Here is a 9,997-nt window from a genome sequence, read left to right on the forward strand (position 1 = left end):
CCCGGCCCGGATCCTGAGCGCTGCGCGAGGGCTTTCGGCCCGGGTCCTCATCGCTGCACCAGGGCCCCCGGCTCGGATCCTCAGCGCTGCACGAGGGCTCCCGGCTCGGATCCTCAGCGCTGCACGAGGGCTCCCGGCTCGGATCCTCAGCGCTGCACGAGGACTCCCGGCTCGGATCCTCAGCGCTGCACGAGGACTCCCGGCTCGGATCCTCAGCGCTGCACGAGGGCTCCCGGCTCGGATCCTCAACGCTGCGCGAGGTCTCCCGGCTCGGATCCTCAACGCTGCGCGAGGGCTCCCGGCTCGGATCCTCAACGCTGCGCGAGGGCTCCCGGCTCGGATCCTCAACGCTGCGCGAGGGTTCCTGGCCCAAATCCTCGGCGTTGCGCGACGGCTTCCGGTTCGGATCCTTAGCGCTACGCGAGAGATCCCGGCTCCGATCCTTGACGGTGGTGGTGCGTGAGTGACCCTCTGACTCATATCCTCGGCGGGTCACCCTGGAAGCTGGGGTCTTCGGCTATTTTCGCGATCACGTGTCGCGTCTCGCGTCTAAGGTGTGAGGAACTGCAATTAAAGGCTGCTTCTATCCCCTAGATGTCAAGTAAATATTGCAAAGTTTCTAGTCGTAAAAGATGTAGTCGTGAGTAGTTCAATATGACAAAGTTCGCATGCGTGGAGTATCGAGATCGAGATACATAAATCTGGGAAAATTCGGGATTCGTCATGTCCCCAATGTCTCCGATGCCGTACCGTTTCACGCATGTCAATCCTCTCTCCCATGAATGGACGGCGGTAGTCCCGTCTTATAAATTTTCGTCGCTCCCTAGGTGTCCAAACGGTGCGACCGTCCCCAGGAGCGGACGATGTTCGCGTAGGCAGACCGTTCAAGCTTTTTGCAAGTAGTGAGTACGATTGCGTGGCACTCTCCACGAAAGTTCTGCTCATACTATGTGTGAATCGGATTACGAATCACGAATGGTCGAGTGTCGAATCAACTCGGCATTCAGTGCACGCAATTTAGTATGAGAATTCCCTTCAATTCACAGGCAAACAAGCAGAACAGGCTCATTCCCCCACGCTCGGCGAAGCAAGCCGAGTGAAATCATACGTGGCATCTAGCCCTCCCGGTCCCGATTTCTTTTTCTCCGGCAAAGCCAGCCGTGTGAACTTCTTCGGGAAGTCGTCTCTCGCTCGTGAGTCTTGAGTCTTGACTCTTGACTTTCATGGATTACAGTCAACGATATCAATGCCTTGACTCCTCCTTTTGGAGATGTCTTCCTCCCCACCTTTCCCGAAGGATAGGATGACTGAGATTACTATATGATTTCCCATCTATTCGCAGGTAAGTCCGAGTCAGAGGAAGAAGACCCACCGAGAGACGAAAGCCACGTCGCTCGTGGGGTCCGGAGACAACCCACAGAAGATGACGTGCCCCCAGTTGGGGATATGCTGGATCAGCTCATAGGAGCCGAGTCTGTGTCAGAAGGAATATCCGACGAAGATCAAGAGTGGAAACCGGAGAATCGCTCTGAGGGTTGGTCCAAATGGAATCTTATTTACGCACCCATTCAGCTTCCATGACGTTTCACTTTCTCCCTCCTCCTTCTATCCTCAAAACTGTGTGCTGACGGTGACTTCCTTTCCCGAGCCACAGGTCGAAGCGAAGGAGTGAAGGGGTCACTCGAGCGCCAGGGCAAGGAGGACCGTAACCCGGACTTTTCCCCCCCGAAGCGAGGCAGGGGCCGTCCGAAGTCCAAAACGAAAGGTGAGACAGGAGACAGGAGATTTTACTGTTCCGAGTAGTTACGAAGGCCCTGAAAAGGATTCAAAGCTGGACCCGACAGCCAAGTTTGAACGTCCCGGGTCCCGGATCCAGAGAGCGAATAGCGAATGTACCCTGGACGATCAAGGCAGAATACCTGCGCTTCCGTGAGGAATATTTTGCGGCAGCAGGGATAGAACCAACGAAACCTCGCGCACGAGTGGCGTCGTTGCGGCTGGGCTCGTCCGCACAAGAAGTGACGAACCCGCCAACCACCTGACACCTGACCACCCGTCGGTGAATACGAGTGCCGTGGGCTCATCTGAGTATCATACCTCATACTCATCCACAGCCCCTGGAATTTCTGCTCCTCTTCTGACCTCGCTTTCCTTCCAGACCCAATTTGGTCCCACTTCACGGAGGGAGAATTGGAAAACACGTGGCGCTGCAAGTACTGCCCGTCGGTCTTGAAAGTCTCCAACGACAGCAAGACCAGCCTCGGCGTGCACATCGCCATGCACCGCAGGAAGGGTCCACTAATGAAGTTGCAAGAGACGAAAGCTATGGTTATCGGAACCATGGTAACGGTGTTGAACTATCCACCTAACACCTTCAAGCATCCCGTGTGGGACGTTGTGTCGACAATCGCAAAGTGGGGAACCGTGAATGATGCGGTAGCCCGAAAGAGCGCGTCGGAAGAGGCCAAGTGAGTCAAGTTATTAAAAGCTGGCTGGATGTATCTGCGCCTCAGCTTTCATAGACGAGACGAGCCCCCATTGCCGCACATTTCAGATTATTCAGACATTTCAGGCATTTCAGACGTTTCAGACATCTCAGACATTTCAAACATTTCAGACATTTCAGACATTTCAGACATTTCAGACATTTCAGACATTTCAGACATTTCAGACATTTCATTTCAGATTGTTCTGTTCTGATTACATCGAAATCGCATCATTTGCAGGAAGGCCAAGGAACAACTGCGCCGGGATCTGCTCGCTCTGCGAGACTGTGGCGCAGTCTTCACATTGACCGCTGACGAATGGACATGGAGGCGGAAGAGATTTCTCGGTGAGTAATTATTAATGTCAAATTCAGCAGCAGCATAAACCTCATGATCCGTAGTCTCATGAGATTTGAACGAGCACTTGAAATTGTTCAGGACTCCCGGAATCAACATAATTGCCTGGTTCGACTCCGATAACCTTGCAGCCTCGCGACTCGCGAATCCACTTCCTCCTTGTTTTTAGGCGTTACGCTCCATTGTTCAAGGACGATTCGATGCCTCGGAGGCACATCATTTGCATTGCTGAGCCGCTTCACAGAAGCCGCGAACGCCGAAAACATCTTAGAGGCCTTGGAAAGGTCCCTGGAAAACGTTGGCCTAGCCCTCGAGGACGTCCGAGGCCTAACAACAGACGCAGCTTCCCCGATGGTCAAGCTGGGGAAGTTGGTGAAGGCGAGGCTTGGGCAGAAGCCGTTCTTCCACCAACTTTGCTTCGCTCATGCTCTCCATCTGGCAGTGAATGACACATTCAAGGGTGTGGGCTTCGCTACCGCAGGACAAGATGAAGAAATGGAGACCGACAACGAGCCGATCGGGGGAAGGGAGGCGCTCGAAGTTGGGCGCGAGATGGCTTCGTGGGGACTGGTCGCCATGGCAGACCCGGATGACCCAGAGGAAGGTGAGCTGTTTTCGAAGCTGAGATGGCTGGAATACCATAGAGAAAGTTTCTCTTGAAAATCTGAGTTGACCTGCGTCTCCAATTCAAGTTTTGATCGAGCGAGAGCTGGAGCAGGAAGAGCAGCTCGCCGGCAGCCCCCGGATCTCCGGCTGGGAAGGTCTTCTTGTCGGCAAGGTTCGCCTGGTATGCAAGCTCTTCCATAAAAGGGGCGCCCTCAACGACGAGCTTACCAAGGTTTGCGCGCAGATGGGAGCCTTGACGAGACGGAAATGTGTCTTGGACGTGAAGACACGTTGGAACTCGACATTGCGCATGCTCCGCATATTCATGCAGATGCTTGAGCCCATACGACGAGTTTACGTCGAGTCGCAGAAGCAGCCCTTTCCCTTGACTGAAGGCGACCTACATGACATCGAAGAACTTATCCGAGTCTTGCGGCACGTCGAAAAGGCGTCTGAACGATTGTCCAGAGCGAAGATCACAATGAGGGATGCCGACCTGGCACTACAGGTAAGTTCTCGATTCAGAGAAACGTCTGAGTTCATTGTTGATAGTTTCATGATGATTCAGGGTCGACACTCGCACTTGCGCTTGGAACAGAAACCGACTGCAAATGTGAGTATGATGTTGAAAAGTTCGATCAATGTTCCAGGCCATGCTGCGGAAGCTCCAAGCGGGAACCACGGCCTTTGCCCAAGCCCTCTTCAAGAACCTCTGCAGGCGGATCCTGCAGAGGAGAGGTCTTGCGTCACGGCTCGCTAGATACATCACGAAATCGAGCGAATACTCGCGACTCGACGCGATTCTCGAAGAGGCCCGGGGGAAATTCATGGAGACAGGAGAGGCTGCGGATTTCATGGAGCCGGGGGACATCGCGGAAGCGATCGCCGACTTTCGACAGCTACAGGGGCGCCAGTCGCCGGCCCGTGCCGGCACGGCCCGTTCCGAGCACGCGGGGGACTCATCCGAGGATGAGTTTGACAGGTATAACGGCACAGACGAAGATGATGAGGACGGGCCGGCTGGGTCGGCCGGCCCTGAGGGCCTCATTTCTCTCCACAGGGGCAGCGGGAAGAGGGCATTCCCGGATGCCCTCCGCGAACTTATGGAGGCGATTCAGCCGACGAGCGTAGCCTCCGAACGCTCATTCAGCATCGCGAGGCACGCTCGCCGGGCATGCCAAGAGAGCATGTCCGACGAACGTTTCAGCGAAAACCTGCTGCTGAAAAATTATTTGGTGCAGAGCAGGCCGTGGGAAGAATTTCTTAAGCAGAATGCCTAGATCATCATCATCGCATTCTCATATCATAACATTCTATCACAAAATGATATGAATGTGAATGATAGACAGTTTCGTTCATATTAATATATATAATGATGTGTATTGATATATAATGATATTATATACAATGATATGAATATAATGATATGACATGCAATGATATGGATATAATGATAGAATTATCGTTCATATTATCATATCATTCTATCATATTATCTCAGTCATATTCATATATGTTAATTAATAATATTGATTCTATGCATGATTATCGAATAAACCGTTTGATAATATCATCAGTGGAGGCCCTGCTGCTTATCTTTGCTTCACTGATCCCAGAAAACAGGTCGGCTCGGGGGGGGAGCTTGGGGAAGGCAGGACTATTTTCATGCCAAATGGAATCCAATTGAGTTTCTGGGTCATCAGATCGTCGATCGTTCTTGAATTCTTCTCAGGAATCGCGACAGGAGCTTCTCTAGCCACTCGGCGTCACCTTTTCACGATGACGTTTCTCGCATGAAGAAAAAGTTTTCCGTCACGAGAAACGGAAATTATTGGAGGGAAACGGGAAATGATTTTCGTTTCTCTTTTGAAGTTGAATGGAAATAGATGATGCAGTATGAATTTTGATTTCGATTTTGAATTTTGATCGCGCCTGATTCCGGAAGCAATACCCGTTTTCCGTTATGAGAAACGAAAATTGTTTTGAAGTTTCTCGTTTTCCGTTACGGGAAACGGAAATCATGTTTCTTCTCCCTTTAAAAGGAAAACGGAAAAAGGTTTTCGTTTTGCTTTAAACGGTTCTGAGGTCTATTAGCGTCTCGAGTCGTGGTGGTGGTTCGGTCGTAGAAACTAAGGGACGTCGGCTCCGCGAGCTGTAATTTCGAGAGACCGTCACCTGTGGATAGTCTGCCGGGTGAGCAATCCTGTTCGGGAGCTCCATCTTAGTCAGTGGGATGAAATTTCGGTCCGATCTTATTTTTTCGTCTCGGAACCTCCAACTTCGAGGGAGGGAAGGTACCGCAATCTGGGGGATGTCTAATATCATAGAAGGAGTTTCGGAGTTTCTCGCAGCGACTGTGCGATACTCATGGATGGAAGTCCAGATAAGGAATGTGCAATCACTTCCAGATCACTGAGACCGAGTGTTCAGGATCGGAACAAGTTTCTTTCGCATTATCAGCGGTATTCAGTGTTCAGCTCGGCGTTAAACCCACATCGATCATGACTTATGACCGGGTGAAAACCAATTTTGAAAAGCCGACGATCGATACTCGGAACGTGCTGAATAAAAATATTCCAAAGGATAACTTCGCGCGCATTCGGAGGAGGAAAACCTCGAAGGTTGTTTCCTCCTACCTGTAGATAGATATCTTTCTGATCTATGAAAAATATTCGACTTCGAGAAATTCGGAATGAGTTCAAGTACGCACCTAATCACGAAGAACACTTGACAGAGCGATGGTTCCGTCGAATAGCACCTGGTCTGTTCGTTTCGCAATTCAAGTTTTCTCTCGTCGTCACTCGCTCTACCAGCACTCACTCACTAGCTCGCTAGCCTGCTTTTGGGGAATCGGACGTCAAGCGCCAGGGCAATCGGTGCTCGCCTGTGGCAAAACGTTCGATTCGCTCATTGGTCGGATTACCGCCGTCAGCAAGGATCAGCACGCGGGCTGACGAATGATCATCACCAGAAAACACCGGTCATCAGCAGTCTCTTGGTACTCGATGGCTGGCGGCGTGACAACGCATTTTTGTTGTCGCGCTTGCCGCACAAAAGATCGAGCAAGCCGCCAAGGCGATCTATACGGAGCATGCGTTGTATTGTAAAGAGACACTTACAACTGGGAACGTCGTTGTCGGCGGCGACTACTAGTTGAGAGCTTCGGAGAAAGGGTCTCTCCTCGGCGAGGAAAGGGTACGACGGACTTTCTCGGCGCCCGCTGCTGGCCTGCTAAGCAGTGCTCTATTTTTTTCGCCCGATAAACATTGCTCGATGATTTCAACTCGAGCCACCGGTACTTCTGCTGCCGATTCCGTCGACAACGGAATAGACGTTGCACGGGGGAAGCACAACCCGGCAAAGCGTCCCAGTAACCTTCTCGCCGCTGCGAAGGAGACCGAACTCGGGAGATGAGAATTTCCGCATCTGCGCCATTCCGGACCGCGAGATCGCCCTAGCCGCAGTATATCCTCGCTCTTGGCGTCGCACGCCGAGGAAGAACGCTGTCGAAACCATGCTTGGGTTCCCTTGGGCCGCTTTTAGCTGACTTAACCAGGAAGTAGTTTCCCCCTGAAGTTTTGTCGATGTCACTCGAGACGGAGAAATCGTCCGGAACATTTCCAGGTGGACTGTCGGCTGGCGAGAAAATTCTCAATGAATCGACAGCCGCGACCGAACACCCCGGCGGAGGGGTGGGAGACCCGAGAGCAAATGAATTGCCAAGCCATGACGCCGCCGGTAATTTCTTCTGACTCTCAGCAGAAACTTCCCAATCCTGATCCGCCGGAGTGAAGAAGAGGCGTTTTTGGTGTTTCCTTCCGTCTTCTCTCGTCTCTGCGGAGCTTTCTATGAAACTTCGACGTCCATTGAATACAGAGGGAGCCAGCGAATGTCTTTCTGTTTCCGATGCGTCTCCATAAGCTTCTTTCAAGGTCATCAATTGCGTCGACTGGCTCACTCACTCTCTCACTGACTGACTGACTCAACTCGATGCGCGAACTAGGTGGGGAGCGAGCGAGTGTAAAGTCCCCCGACGTGCTGCGGCGTGGGATTGCATTCTCTCTCTCTTTTAATCCGTTCCTCGGCGCTTTCATCGTGCGTTCTCCCAGCGAGCTCTCCCCAAGGGCTATCCGAGCGTCTGAGAAAGAGACGCTGAAGAAAAAAAGGCCTAGCCCGACCGCGGGACGCAATACGGAGGGAGGAGCCGCCGACATTGAAATGAAGTCGCGGAGCTGCGCATTGATGGGACGGAAAGAAATTCTAGCCGGTGACGATTTACCAAGCCTGTCCCCACCGCCGTCTCCTCTCCGGAAGTCTCGACGAGGAATTCCGCTCCGATTTCGGTCGTAAGGTCTGTCGCATGAGGAACTCGAATCCGCGGAGACTAAAAGCCGCTCATGTGTCGCTCTCGATTGGTTGGATGCTTAGAAATTCTGCGAAAGTCTGAGTTTCCTCCGCTTCCTTCTCCTTCCCTCTATCCCGAAGCGTGCCTTTACTGCGGGTGAAGGCTGTAGACACGTCATTCCAGTGTTTCCCGGCTGGCCGGCCGGCTGGCAAGAAAGCGGCCGACAGGCTGTCTGGTTCCGCCGGCGGCTGAGAGAATGCTTTGCATTGCAGGACCGGGGTCTCTTATTACATCGTTGTCCCGAAACTTATGGTTGAGGCGAGAGTGCGCCGCGAGGCCGGGACGAAGAAACGCGGAAACGAGATTTACACCTTATTGCGATCGCGACGGGTTCCCCTCGTTCCGGATCCCACCGAGTTACAGCGGCCGACTTGCATCTGGCCGTTCGCTCAGCCATCCATCTGTCTACACACATAACTATCTATTATCTATTCATCCATATCCAACGACCGAGGGAAGAAACAGGCAACTCGTCTCAAGTTTCGAAATTTGCGCGACCATATGCACTGGGGATAAGGGCGGGTCGCGCGCGAGTGATATGATCTGTGAACGAGCTCGCGCCCGTAATAAGCCGACCGGAGGCGAGCCGGAAGAACGCGCAAGAGTCTCGCCGGCGAACGGTCGTCATAATCCGGCTTATTTAGTGAACAACAGAGCTCGAGCGGGAGGAAAGCTGTGCCCAAAGGCCGGACGGAGGGGAAAAGTGTCGCAATGAAGCCCCTGATGAAGGCAACTGGAGTTGGAACGCACAACTGACGAGAGAGGAAAAGACAAACGGACGACGTTTCAGCAAACACGACGGCGGCGATGAAAGCCAATCGAGCGACACGGCGGAGCCATGGCTCGCTCAGAGTGGGGCTCGGTGTGCCGAAGTAATTATCTCGAGGCAAACTAAGTTTGGTCGGACAACTGTAAGGAATAGCGGACTGGATGGCTCGGTCGCTTCCATGTCCGCTTAGCGTGACAGGGGGGACTGGATTCGCGGCTTGAGGTCGAGTTCCCACGAGCGAGCGATCGTATGAATGGCTGAGGGTGTCGGCGGCAATGAGATGGCGGAATACGGAACCGGATACGCCAGAGATAAGTTGGGAGCACTCCCGCCGGACAGATGACTGGAATCTCATGACGAATAGCATTTGACGCTGGCCGGATGATTCCACCCTTATGAGCGAGAGGCACGCTGGCGACGGGACGAAGCCGACGTGAGCATCAGAAAGGGCCGTAGCGGAAGTCTAACGAAGAACTTGACGAACGCTAAGAAGGCTAAGACGAGTTCCAACCGCGAGCCGGACAGAAATGAACGGCTACGAACGCCGAAGCCAACCACATGTAGGATTCTTTCGATGACTCCACCTGTAGCACCGGAGCTCCTTCGTGAAACACGTCTATGTTCGAGCCTCTTTTGTTTCAAGAGACGTTTTCCCGTAAATTCGACCGGATGTTTATCAGAATCAACTGAGCAAGCTTTGCCGAGGAACTGGTGCGCTGGAAGCAATTCAATAAGGAGGAAGAGGAGGAGGCTTGGGAATCGTGCCTGTCTCGATGCGGGAGGGTCGGCTGAGTTCGGAACGATTTACGCGATCGGGCTCGCATCTGGACGAAGGCCGAGGGGAAGAGGGGAAGACATGGCGTGCTGTTGGATGCTAACATGAAATTCTCACCTGATAGGGGCGCCTTCTCCTCCTGGAACAACCGGTTCGTGTCTTCACATCCTCGAGCCACTCCGACGACGTCCTCGCGGTCGAACCTTCCACTCGGGAAACCTTTCGCTCCACCGCTTGGAGACGCGAGTTCTTTGAGCACCGTCGAATCTCTACTGCGCGCGCCTCAGAATCGCGAACAGGGGGCAGGCTTCGAGCTGTAACGCGGAAACGAGCTCTCTGCCCGAAAACAATCGCTCTGTCTCGATTCGAGGCCCGGATTTGCAGACAAGATCCAAACTCGCCCAGAATGACTCAACGGAGACATTGAAATCAAAGTACTTGTCGCTGGAGCGCATCGGGGTATGGATGGTGCGCCGAAGCCCAATCAATACGTCGCGGGGAAAAGGATCCCGGAACGAGTTCTGTGGAAAGGCCGGTCACCCTGCAGAGGACTCCAGTCGCTCGGAACCGAAAGGTCCTCCAGGGAATTCTGTGCGAAT

Source organism: Galendromus occidentalis, unplaced genomic scaffold, assembly GCF_000255335.2.
Source record: "Galendromus occidentalis unplaced genomic scaffold, Mocc_1.1 scf7180000076574, whole genome shotgun sequence".
NCBI classification, from domain to species: Eukaryota; Metazoa; Arthropoda; class Arachnida; order Mesostigmata; family Phytoseiidae; genus Galendromus; species Galendromus occidentalis.